A 12,390-nucleotide genomic window follows, 5' to 3' on the forward strand; every position below is an offset into this window, starting at 1 on the left:
TGGAAGAACTGCCCTTATATAAGTGATTTAAATCAGCCCTTTGGATGCTCCCCTCTAACAGGGGCATGCACACTCCTCTCTGAGTCTGCCGATTTGCTTCTAAACTGTTTCCCTGTGTGCTCTCCTACATATGATGTGCTTACAATAATAAACTTTGTGCCTGTTTTTACAGTTTTTGCCTCCTTGAAACATTCTTGCTTTCAACAGGGGCAAGAATCAGGGCAATTCTGCTTTTAACCTCTAGTCCCAGATGGTGTAGTGGCTAGGATTCCTGGTTTCCCAAATTCAGTTCCTGAATGGGAAATTAAGATCTCACTTCAAGCCTTTGCTCCCTGCTGTCTTCCTGAAATCAGTGGGACAAGACACCTGAGGGTTGGGCTTCTTCAATTCCAGGTGACATGTCCTCCCTCTAACAATGTCTTTGAGGAAAGGAAGGAAGAAAGAAAGAAAGAAAGAAAGAAAGAAAGAAAGAAAGAAAGAAAGGAAGGAAGGAAGGAAGGAAGGAAGGAAGGAAGGAAGGAAGGAAGGAAGGAAGGAAGGAAGGAAGGAAGGAAGGAAGGAAAGAAGGAAAGAAGGAAAGAAGGAAGATCGATTCCTGTACCAGAAAGAGGACGATAACAAACTATCTAGAAAATTTTATCAATGGAAAAGTCAAGGACTTAAATCTACACAACAAACACACCTTTGTTTACTGTGCTTTGCCTAAGCTCTCCTATCTCCCCACCCTCACCCCCAATATCTCCTTTTATCTTTAGTTGGAGATGGTATTTAAGGTAGTAGCTTGGCCCGTCTCAAGGAGTTACATATGATTAAACTTCTATTTGTTTTTCTCTCATTCATGTATCTTTTTGTTATAGAGGTTCACAGCCAATAACCTTGAAAAGTGGAGGGAAAATTATTTTCCCTCTCCTACAGCGTAAGATAGCTACATAGCTAAAGTAACATTTTCTAACTAAAAACATTGTTCTAAAATCTTTAGTATCATCTAATAACCAGTCCACATTTAAATTTCCCAATCAATACATAGGAAATAATAAAATTAGGAAATACACATTTCACTACAATTCATCCAATCATTTATTCAGGCAAGGAACTGGTGTTGACCCTTAGGAGAATAATTGTTGGAGAAGTGGACAACTGAATGGGGCCACAATAACACCACAAAGATTGGGTTTTGGTTGCCATGGACGGCTCAAGAGGTTAACCCTACATCCCCCCTGCCCTCCCCCCGCCCCGTGGTTTCATCCTACTGGTGGACAACCAGATTTCAAGAGTCCTATGGTGAGATGCGATATGAAATGAAACACATCATCTAGGATGTATTATAGCCAGAAATGTTTAAATCAAATCAGGCCTTTATATCTAATTTCCAATTAACAGCCAAAAGGTAAATGATACCACGAGGAAATAATCAGATAAATCCAGAATTGGGGGTATTTTCTTCATTGTAAACCATTCTCTTGAGCAAGACAGTCCCATTAAAATGTTAGCCTGGCCAGATTAAAATGAGATTAAAGCACTAACAATCAGATGCAATGTGTGGTCTCAAATGGGATCCTGTTTTGGAGTTGACTTGGGGAACACCTAGGGAAATTTAAATGTGGACTGGTTATTAGATGATACTAAAGATTTTAGAACAATGTTTTTAGTTAGAAAATGTTACTTTAGCTACGTAGGAAAATGCTGCTATTTTTAAAAGATGCAAGTGATATACTTATGGTGGAATGTCTCAGTGTCTGGAAGTCGCTTTAAAACAATTTTCTACATAAAAATAAATGTTAAGAAAGCTGCTAGATGAAGGGGAGGAAACCTAATTTTCCAGTTATAGGAAGTTGTCAGGCAAAACATAGTAAACAAGGGTTTAATTATTATGTCAATTTAATACAGACAAATGAAACAGAATAAAGAACCCAGAAATCTATGGTCAATTAAACTTTGACAAAGGAGGCAAGAACATAAAATGGGAAAAAGACAGTCTTTTCAGCAAGTATTGATGGGAAACCTGGACAGCTGAATGCACATCAATGAAACTACAACACACCCTCACACCATGCATGAAAATAAACTCGAAATGGCTTCAAGACTTAGATATGACAAGACACTATCAAACTCCTGGAAGAGAACATAGCCAAAACATTCTCTAACATCAACCTTCCAAATGTTTTCTCAGGTCAGTCTCCCAAAGCAACAGAAATAAAAGCAAAAATAAACCAATGGGACCTAATCAAACTGACAAGCTTTTGCACAGCAAACGAAACCAAAAAGAAAACAAAAAGACAACTTACAGAATGGGAGAAAATGGTTTCAAATGATGCAACTGACAAGAGCTTAATCTCTAGAATATACAAGCAACCTATACAACTCCAACAGCAAAAAAACCAACAACCCAATGGGAAAATGGGCAAAAGACATGAATAGACATTTTTCCAAGGAAGATGTACAGATGGCCAATATCCCTGATTATTAGAGAAATGCAAATCAAAACTACCACGAGGTACCACCTCACACCAGTCAGTATGGCCATCATTAATAAATAACAAATGCTGGAGGGGGTGTGGAGAAAAGGGAACCCTCCTGCACTGTTGGTGGGAATGTAAGCTGGTACAACCACTATGGAGAACAGCATGGAGGTACCTTAGAAATCTATACATAGAACTACCATATGACCCAGCAATCCCACTCTTGGGCATATATCCAGACAAAACTTTCCTTAAAAAAGACACATGCACCCGCATGTTGATTGCAGCACTATTCGCAATAGCCAAGACATGGAAACAACCCAAATGTCCACCTACAGATGATTGGATTAGGAAGATATGGTATATATACACAATGGAATACTACTCAGCCATAAAAAGAACACAATAATGCCATTTTCAGCAACATGGATGGAACTAGAGACTCTCATACTGAGTAAAGTCAAGTCAGAAAGAGAAAGGCAAATACCATATGTTATCACTTATATCAGGAATCTAGCATATGGCACAAATGAACCTTTCCACAGAAAAGAAAATCCTGGACTTGGAGAATAGACTTGTGGTTGCCAAGGGGGAGGGGGAAGGAGTGGGGATGGATGGGGAGCTTTGGGTTAATAGATGCAAACTATTGCCTTTGGAATGGATTAGCAATGAGATCCTGCTGTGTAGTGCTGGGAACTATGTCTAGCTACTTATGATGGAGCATGATAATGTGTGAAAATAGAATGTGTACATGTATGCGTAACTGGGTCACCATGCTGTACAGTAGAAAAAAAACTGTATTGGGGAAATAACAATTTAAAAAAAAGATTTCACTTAATTATTATATCAATTTAAGTTGCTGCCTTCTCCACTGACAAGAGATTGTAGCAATTTCATCATCTTTCTCTTTCTGGTACAGAGAGGGAGACACCCTCACCAATGAAGATTTCCCTAATAAATGGAAATGTCCCTGACCAAAGGGTAACTTCTGTTCAGTTTTCAAAGCTTCCCTTGTGTCTGCTATTTCTTAAAAAAGACCAGCCCAAGACAATCCTTATGCCAAAGAGGCATATTTGGGGGTGCATATTCTGCTCTCCTTTATGGCCAATTAGAAAGCACATTTTTCACTGAGTTAATTATTTTCCATAACCTGTAATTGCATTATAGTACAAAGTTGTCATATCTCTGGGGATTTGTAACTACTCAGCCTAAAACTTAAGTCTCTGTTGGCTGTGTTGGCCATATCCAGCAGCCATAGCAATCCACAGCTTCACTGATGGGAAATGTGGGAGTATTGGCTGGCTAGGGCTGTCATCAAAAAAAATAGAAATCTATTCTTTCACACTTCTAGAAGCTAGAAGTCCAAGGTGAAAGTGTCAGTAGGACTGGTTCTTTCTGAGGGCTGTGAGAGAGAATCGCTCCTCAGCTTTTGGTGGTTTATGAGCAATTCTAGGTGCTCTGGTTTTTAGAAGCATCACCGCCACCTCTGCCTTGGTTGTCACAAATTTCCCCCTTTTATAAGGACGCCAGTCCTGTTGGATTAGGGTGTACCCTAATGACCACATATTAACTTGATTACCTCTATAAAGACCCTATTGCCAAATAGGATCTCATTCTGAGGTACTGGGGGGTTGAGACGTCAACATATGAACTTGGGGGATAGATAGGGTACTGTTCTACCCTTTACAGTGGGGAAGAGCTAAGTCTCTGATTGTGTGAAACCACAGTCTTGAAAAGCCTAGAGTCACAGAGTGCACAAGCCTGAGCATCAACAGGGAGGGGGGTCCCAGGGAAAGGGTGCCACCTCCCTTGCCATGGATTGCAGCAACATAGCTTCTACCTCTTCACATATTGGTGTTCACATGAGATTTCCTGAAAAAAGGAAAACTGTCAGGAAGGGGAAAAGTGGAGTTGTTCAATGGATACAGGGTTTCGATTTTACAAGATGAAAAGGTCTAGAGTTCTGATGCACAGCAAAGTACCTCTGCCTATCACTACTGTACTCTACACACTTACAAATAGGTTCAGACGGTAAATTTTATGTTACGTGATTTTTATCACATTTTTTGAACAAAGCACCCCAAACTATATTTGCTCAACTGATTTTTGTCTTACAGCAATATTTCCTGAAGAGGAGACTCACAGACGATGACTCATTTTCCCAACATATGCAGTTTTTAAAGGTTACACTCCACTTACTGTTAGCATATTGGCTATATTCCTGTGTTGTACAATACATCCTTGTGGCCTATCTTACACCCAATAGTTTGTAACTCCCACTTCTCCACCTCTTATGTTGCCCCTCCCCGTCTTACTGGTAATGAGTAGTTTGTTCTCTGTATGTGTACCACAATTTTTTAAAAAAAGAGAAGTCTGTCATAAACCCATGCTCCATGGGAAGGACTAACCATGCCCTGTAGCCTGTGCCACACCACACAGTGACAGCTGTATTTGCACAGGAAAAACAAATGTCAGCCATATTCTGCCCCTCGCTCCATCACCACAATTTCTTCTTACCCTGAAATTCCAAGAATCTCTGAGAACTAATTCTCCTGTTTTACAAAGTTATTTTTCCTCCCTCCTGAGAATGAATCTGATTTTCTTAAGAAACATTCCAATGCATACGTGGTTTTGGTTCAATGACAGTTATAGGCAAAGCATGAAACCTGAAAATTTCAACCTTGCTCCTTTCTATATTTTTTTATTGTGTATGACTTTGGAAATACAAACCAAAAAATAAAGATAAAATAATACCATGATCCAAGGACTAAAATTGGAAATCAAAACACAATATATAAGCCATCCAAGAAGATGTGAAGTGCTATTGGATTGTGGTTTTATTTTACGTTTCTCTAAGGACAAATGTGACCATATTTTCATGTGCTCATTGGCCATGTAAGAATATACATTTAGAGAAAAAATGCATATTCAAATTCATTGCTTTTTTTTTTTTTTTGTATTTTTGCTATTTTCTTGGGCCACTGCGGTGGCATATGGAGGTTCCCAGGCTAGGGGTCTAATCGGAGCTGTGGCTGCCGGCCTACACCACAGCTCACGGCAACTCCGGATCCTTAACCCACTGAGCAAGGCCAGGGATCGAACCCGCAACCTCATGGTTCCTAGTCGGATTTGTTAACCACTGCACCACGACGGGAACTCCTGTAAGAATTCTTTATATGCCACGGATACCAAAACTTTATCAGATACATGATTTACAGGAAAGTATCTGTAGTATACAAATACTGGTTCCCAAACTTTGTTAATAAAATCTATTACACAAGGGGGCGCTAGATTACATATAATAAATTAATCTCATAAAAGAACAGACAAGTTAGCTTTAGAATATAATTTAACATAAAATAAATTGTAGCTATAGTTGAGAATTGTCAGTATTAACCAATTGAAGAGTTTTTTTCACATTCCACGTGGAATTTAATCTCTTTTTACATCTGAGATTTCAAAAGTTTCTTTGAATGAATTCTACACACACACACACACACACACACACACACACACAAACATGCATGGCAAATCAATGCACCCATCTCTCATTTGATCTGAAATAGCAATGAGGTCTAAGAGTATTTAGCTTTCTTACCTATGTAATGCATTAAGTAATTAGAAGCATTTGTCAAACTCCACTGGTGATGCAGCATGTCTTTTAAAAGGTTATTCATTTACACGGATTTTAAATTTAAACATTTAAGGGAATTACGTGTTATCATGAATCATAGTTCATTCTGGCCGGGTCATTCCTCCTAACTTTACACTTTCCCATCCCACAGAGGTATTTATAGGAACTATCAAGAACAAATCAGCAAAATTTTCAGGAGAGGGAAGAAATATCCGGAAACATTTATGTCCTCATTTCAAATTTGTCCAGTAAATGTCCATAGTATAAAGATTTGAATTTATGTAGAGGAAAAAAATCAGACATCTCTAATTAAAGTCCAAGGGGGAAAATTTTCACAGTTCTAAATCTCATTCTGCAGACTGGGTATTCAATTAATACTTTTTAAAAGATAACCCAAAAGTTTACTAAGTCTCTCCCTATCCCCATTGTCCCCATCACTACATTAAATTAAAAACAGTGTATGTTCTTAGGATAGATGGATGTGGATTTAAATCCCAGGTGCAAAGCCTCAGTTTTCTCATATCTAAAAGAAGATCGACATTCTCAATGTATTTGGTATATCATGATGGCATTATTTATTATGTAATAATATCTATAAAGTGTTGGATATACTTCTTTCTTTTCTCTTTTTTTTTTTTTTTTTTTGTCTTTTTAGGGCTGCACCCACAGTATATGGAAGTTTCCAGGCTAGGGGTTGAATTGGAGCTGCAGCTGCCAGCCTACACCACAGCCACAGCAAGGAGGGATCTGAGCCACGTCTGCGACCTACACCACAGCTCACAGCAACGCCGGATCCTTAACCCACTGAGCAAGGCCAGGGATGGAACGTGTGTCTTCAGAGATGCTAGTTGGGTTCATTACCACTGAGCCAGGGTGGGAACTCCTCTCTCCTCTTTCTTTTCCTTTGTCCCTTCCTAAATTCTCTGATTTCAAAAAGTGTCAGGTGTCTTGCAGCCATGTTTAATATTTTGTTGTTTTTAATTTGTTAATTTTTCCTTGCCCCCTCCCTGGACACCCCAGTCCCCACAACCACGTTCAAAAACTCTCATGAGGAGCTCTTCGCGGGGGCTGTATTCCAAAAACTTTGCATAGTATCTGTGCAAGACTAAGAGAATCAACCCTACTGTTTCAGAGGTCATATTCCTTTCCTATTATTACTGATTTCAGCTCTACTGTGGGTGCAGTGATACACTAGAACTGTCTTAGGCAGGGTTTTTAGCAGTAGGCAACTCCATTAAGGTAAGGTTTTTTTGTTTCTTTGCTTTTTTGTTTTTTTTGTTTTTTTTTAAGGGATAGAAGCAACTCCCAGAATTGTTGAGACGACTGCAAAAATGGGCTGAACTTCCAAGGAACTGCTGGCTCTTCCACAGCATGAGACTGTTGAATCAGAAAGCCACTGCTGCTGATACCAACATGCTACCGGTGACAAGCTCTCTTGGGGAGAGAGATGGTTGCCCCGAACTCTGCTTTTCCCTCTGTGTAACTCAGAGTAAGAGTCTCTTCTAATGCTAGAACCTGAGTTACTCCTGGAACTCCACCTTTAACAGAGATTGGGGAAGTAACTCTTTTATAGCACAGGAAGGCACAATAGAATTGGCGTTGTAGGATTTTAAATATCAATCCAGAGAGTCTACATTCTTTGTTTTCTATTTGGTTTGTTTTCATATAATTATTAGAGCTTTTAAATACATTATTAAACACAAGTCTATGTTCTTCTAACATTACTGGTGAGGAAGATGGAATATATAGAGATTCAATGATATGACATTATATATAGGGCTATCTAGAATATTTTTGAAAGTAACCAAACTCAGTAATATCATATTATCTATTTTCTAAGCAAGACTCTGTATCATACTTTGTATAGATTAAATACAGAATTTTAAACACCGAGCAAGAGATTGGTCAGTGGATTATTGTTTGCGATAATTCTTTTTTTCCAGAGGTATTTGTTTAATCTTTGAAAAAGCTGGGAAGCTGTAGTTTCTAATACCTTGGGTTTTTTAATTCACTTGAAATTTCTTTTTATCCTGGAATAATTCAAAATACACTCTAAGCAAGAATTCCATCAAATAAAGAATTGCTAGTTTCTTGCTGGGATGACTATTGAACAATTTTCCAGTTCCAACTTAGCTTCTACCGGGCCCATTATGTTGGCCCAGGACATTTTACAAAGCTATGGAAGACCTTCCAAAATGAGAAAGATTGTCGGCATAACCCAGAGGAAAATCAGATTAAACTTGAGTTCCTTTGATACGTTAAATAATTTCTCCTATCTTTGCTTTCCAGATCTGACTTGTGCTCTGTAATTTCTATTATAATATCACAAATTAGAGGTAATATTAGGTTTGCAGAGCACAGTGAGCTTGAAAATTACTAAAATGGCTCAAATTTCCGCTCCTGAAACCTTTCATAATACCCTTCCTTCCTTTCTTTTAAACAAAACAAATGTTAAAGTGCCTTTAAAATGCCTCAAAGTAGCATGCTAGGCTCTTTATGTACATTGCTTATTTAACTCTGATTTGAAAGCTGCAAGTAGTTCCAATCAATAACCAGAGAAAACAGTTTTGACACCATCAGAGATAATAATTATTAATTCAATCATTTAAATCAGGACAATGAATAGATGTTCCACTGAACAGAAATGCTTGATTTAAAACTCATCCATTTCCATACCCAGGTTATAGTGGGATGGGATAAAAAAATGCATTTATTTGTCTCTGTATTCATCAGATTCCTAAGATGAAACAAAGGTACTCAGACTGAATCATCTGAAGATAGTTAAGGAAAAGGACATTTTACAAAGATGTGGGCAGAGATTAAGGAATCCAATGTGAAGAGAGTAGGACTCAGAGTTTGGTAAGAGCAGGTGGGCATGAAGAGTTATATCACCTCTGGGCTCAAAGAGGCGGGAGGTGGACTGTTAGCAGAATCTGATGGGGCAGTTCTATAGAGGGCTGCATGATAGCAACCAAAATCTTGAGCAAAGATACAGATAATCTGGTGTGGCCTGAAGAGATGGCTGGCACAATAAACACCCCATTCACTCTTCTCCCATACTGCTCCAATAGCCTGCTACTATTTTCCATTGGCTGAACTTAGCCAGAAACAGAAAAAAGGGAGTCATAATTATTAACACAGGACTAGGGCACAAAGCCAGAGCACAGAGTGGGTCTGGTGGGGGAAAGGGGAAGACATGGGTGTGGCCTTTATTTTGTGCCCCCCCCCCCCGGCAATTCTTCATAGACACAATCTAATTTATTTCTCACCTAACCATAATTATGCAAAGTAAAGATTTTCTCAATTTGCACCATTTCCAATAGTAGAAGTCATCACAGTAATAGACTGAAGAGAAAAAAATCTAAGTACATGCAGAAAAAAAGCACTAGAAAAATTTTAGTTTCCATTAACGATAAAAATGTTTGAGCCATCTCTGTACAGAAGGAATTACTTTTCTTAGTTTCACCAGTGGCAGGCAGAAGTTCCTGGGCCAGGGTTGGAACCCATGCCATAGTAGTGGCAACATGGGGTCCTTAACCCACTAGCCCATCAGGGAACTCTGGGAATTTATTAATCTATTAAGAAATTTATATATTTATATATGAATATACATATAATATATAAATATATTTAAATATATATTTAAAAATCTACAGTAAATATCATGCCTGATGGTAGAAATGTAGAAACATTCCTTTAAAACCTAGAATAAATCAAGAATGTCCACTGTATTGCTTCTATTTAGTATTCTAATACAAGTCCAAGCTACTGCTGGAAGTCTTAGCAATTGCGGGAAGAAAAAATATATGTAAAATATATAACAATTCAAAAAGAAAAAGTCTGCAAAATAAAATATGTAACAATTGAAAAAATAAACCCCCCAAAAAAATCTGTCAAGCAAAACACTAATGATGAGGTAGCATAACTGAGTGGTGGAGGAACACAAGCTGTGAAGTACAACAGATCTGAAGTACAACACAAGCTTGAACTTCAGCTTCCCTGCTCTCAAATCATGTGAACCTGGAGTTCCCGTCATGGCGCAGTGGTTAACGAATCCGACTGGGAACCATGAGGTTGCGGGTTCGGTCCCTAGCCTTGTTCAATGGGTTAAGGATCCGGCGTTGCCAGGAGCTGTGGTGTAGGTTGCAGATGTGGCTTGGATCCTGCATTGCTGTGGCTCTGGCGTAGGCTGGTGGTTATGGCTCCCATTCAACCCCGACCCTGGAACCTCCATATGCTGCAGGAGCAGCCCAAGAATTGGCAAAAAGACCAAAAAAAAAAAAAAAAAAATCATGTGACCTTGGCTAGGTGACAAGATCACAGACCCTCATGTGATAAATATGAGTACTGGCATATGATTATAGTCATTATGGTTGTCTACACAGAAAATCAAAGAAAATAGGCAACTTGTGAACTCAAAGCAGAAAGTTCAGCAAGACCTTTAGATATAAGAGCAAAATAAAAATCTTTTGTATTTTTACATGCTAGCAACATTTAGAAAACATAATTTCAAAACATGAGTAATCTAGAAATAAACATTATAAAATATGTGCATGACTCAGAGAAAATTATGAACTTTACTGACGATATTAAAGACCAAAATAAGTAGAGAGTTGTATATATTTAGGTAATCAAATTATAATGCTTCATTCAGATTCATCTATAAATCAATATAATTCCAATAAAAAATGCCAGCAAGGTTTGATAGAGCTTGAAAGTTTACCCTAAAATCTACATGGAGAAACAAAGGGTAAGGCATATTAAAAATAATATTGGATAAGATCAATACATACCTACTAGATATTAAGATTTATGATGAAACTATAGCAATGCAGATGTGACAAGAAAAGAAAAATAGACGAGAAGCCATAGTTCAGAAGAAGATCTGTACACATTTGGTTAATGTTTTTGTGACCGAGGTAGGGTTCAGGAGGGATTCAGGGATGCTAGAACAATTGGTTATCCATATAGGAAAATACTAAATAGGATCCCTATGTAATTACATTATTACATTACAGAAGTCATCTCTAGGTTTATGAGAAACTTACATTGAAAAATATATCTTTAAACATTTTCTTAAAAAATGTCTTCATGGGAGTTCCCGTCGTGGCTCAGTGGTTAACGAATCCAACCAGGAACCATGAGGTTGCGGGTTCGGTCCCTGGCCTTGCTCAGTGGGTTAAGGATCCGGCATTGCCATGAGCTGTGGTGTAGGTTGCAGACGTAGCTCAGATCCCGCATTGCTGTGACTCTGGTGTAGGCCGGCGGCTACAGCTCCGATTCAACCCCTAGCCTGGGAATTGCTATATGCCGTGGGAGCAGCCCAAGAAATGGCAAAAAGACCAAAAAAAAAAAAAAAAAAGTCTTCATGGCTTTGAGTAAGGAGAGTTTTCTTTAATAACATGTTAAATGTATATACAATAAAGGAAAAGATGATAAATTTGTCAGCCTCAAAATTAGTGATGTTTGCTTGACAAATACTACATTAACAAAGTGAAAAAATAAGCTATGAACTGGGAAAAGATATTGCAACATGTATAACTGACAAGTCAACATGAAAAAGAATAGACTAATAACGAAAGACATGACAAGGAAATTAAAAGGAAACCATTAGCTATGGCTAACACACCACTGCTTTTCCAAATATGTAAAGAACCTCTATAAACCATTCATTTCTGTGGTTTTGTCAAAGAAGGCACAAAAAGCACAAACCATAAATAAAAGGACTGATAGATTTGATGACACTAGGATTGACTATTGCATAATAGTCACAATAGATAGAGTAAAACAACAGGCTACAGACTGGAAGATACATAATCATATATAACTGACAGGTCCTAAATCTGGAGAAGATATGGAACAAGGAGAGCTCTCACATACTCAGGGTTTCTATGCTGGTATGACTTTGAAGAGCAATTTGACAATGCCTAACAATATCGAAGAAACATACTCTCAGTCTAGCAGTTTCTAGATATGGTCTCCAGAGAAACTCCTACGCTTGTATACAAGACGATATGTACAAGAATACTATGGTAGCATTGTTTATAATAGTAAAAATACTTTAAAATAATCCACTTTGGCAATAGGGGAATAATAAATAAATTGTAGCATATTTATATGTTGAACACTCCAGAACAATGAAAAAATGAACTAAAGCTTCAGGTGTCAGCATGGATACGCTGAAAAAGAAAACAGATACCTCAAAAGAAAATACGAAACCAAATTATTAAAAGAGACCTATAATTTTATATCATTTTATAAAACTTAAAAACTTGCACAACATATTTTTAGGTTAGC

General features: G+C 37.9%; 1 long non-coding RNA gene across 1 annotated transcript in view; it reads right to left on the reverse strand.

Moving 5' to 3' along the window:
• Positions 1 to 12,390, reverse strand: part of LOC106508846 (uncharacterized) — a 148,960-nt gene that overhangs the window by 11,667 nt on the left and 124,903 nt on the right. The window lies entirely within an intron of this gene.

The sequence above is a fragment of the Sus scrofa genome, chromosome 1 (genome assembly GCF_054392235.1).
Source record: "Sus scrofa isolate SSC_HxYL_T2T_F1_AM1 chromosome 1, Sscrofa_HxYL_maternal_Yorkshire_Landrace_v2.0, whole genome shotgun sequence".
In the NCBI taxonomy this organism is placed as follows: Eukaryota; Metazoa; Chordata; class Mammalia; order Artiodactyla; family Suidae; genus Sus; species Sus scrofa.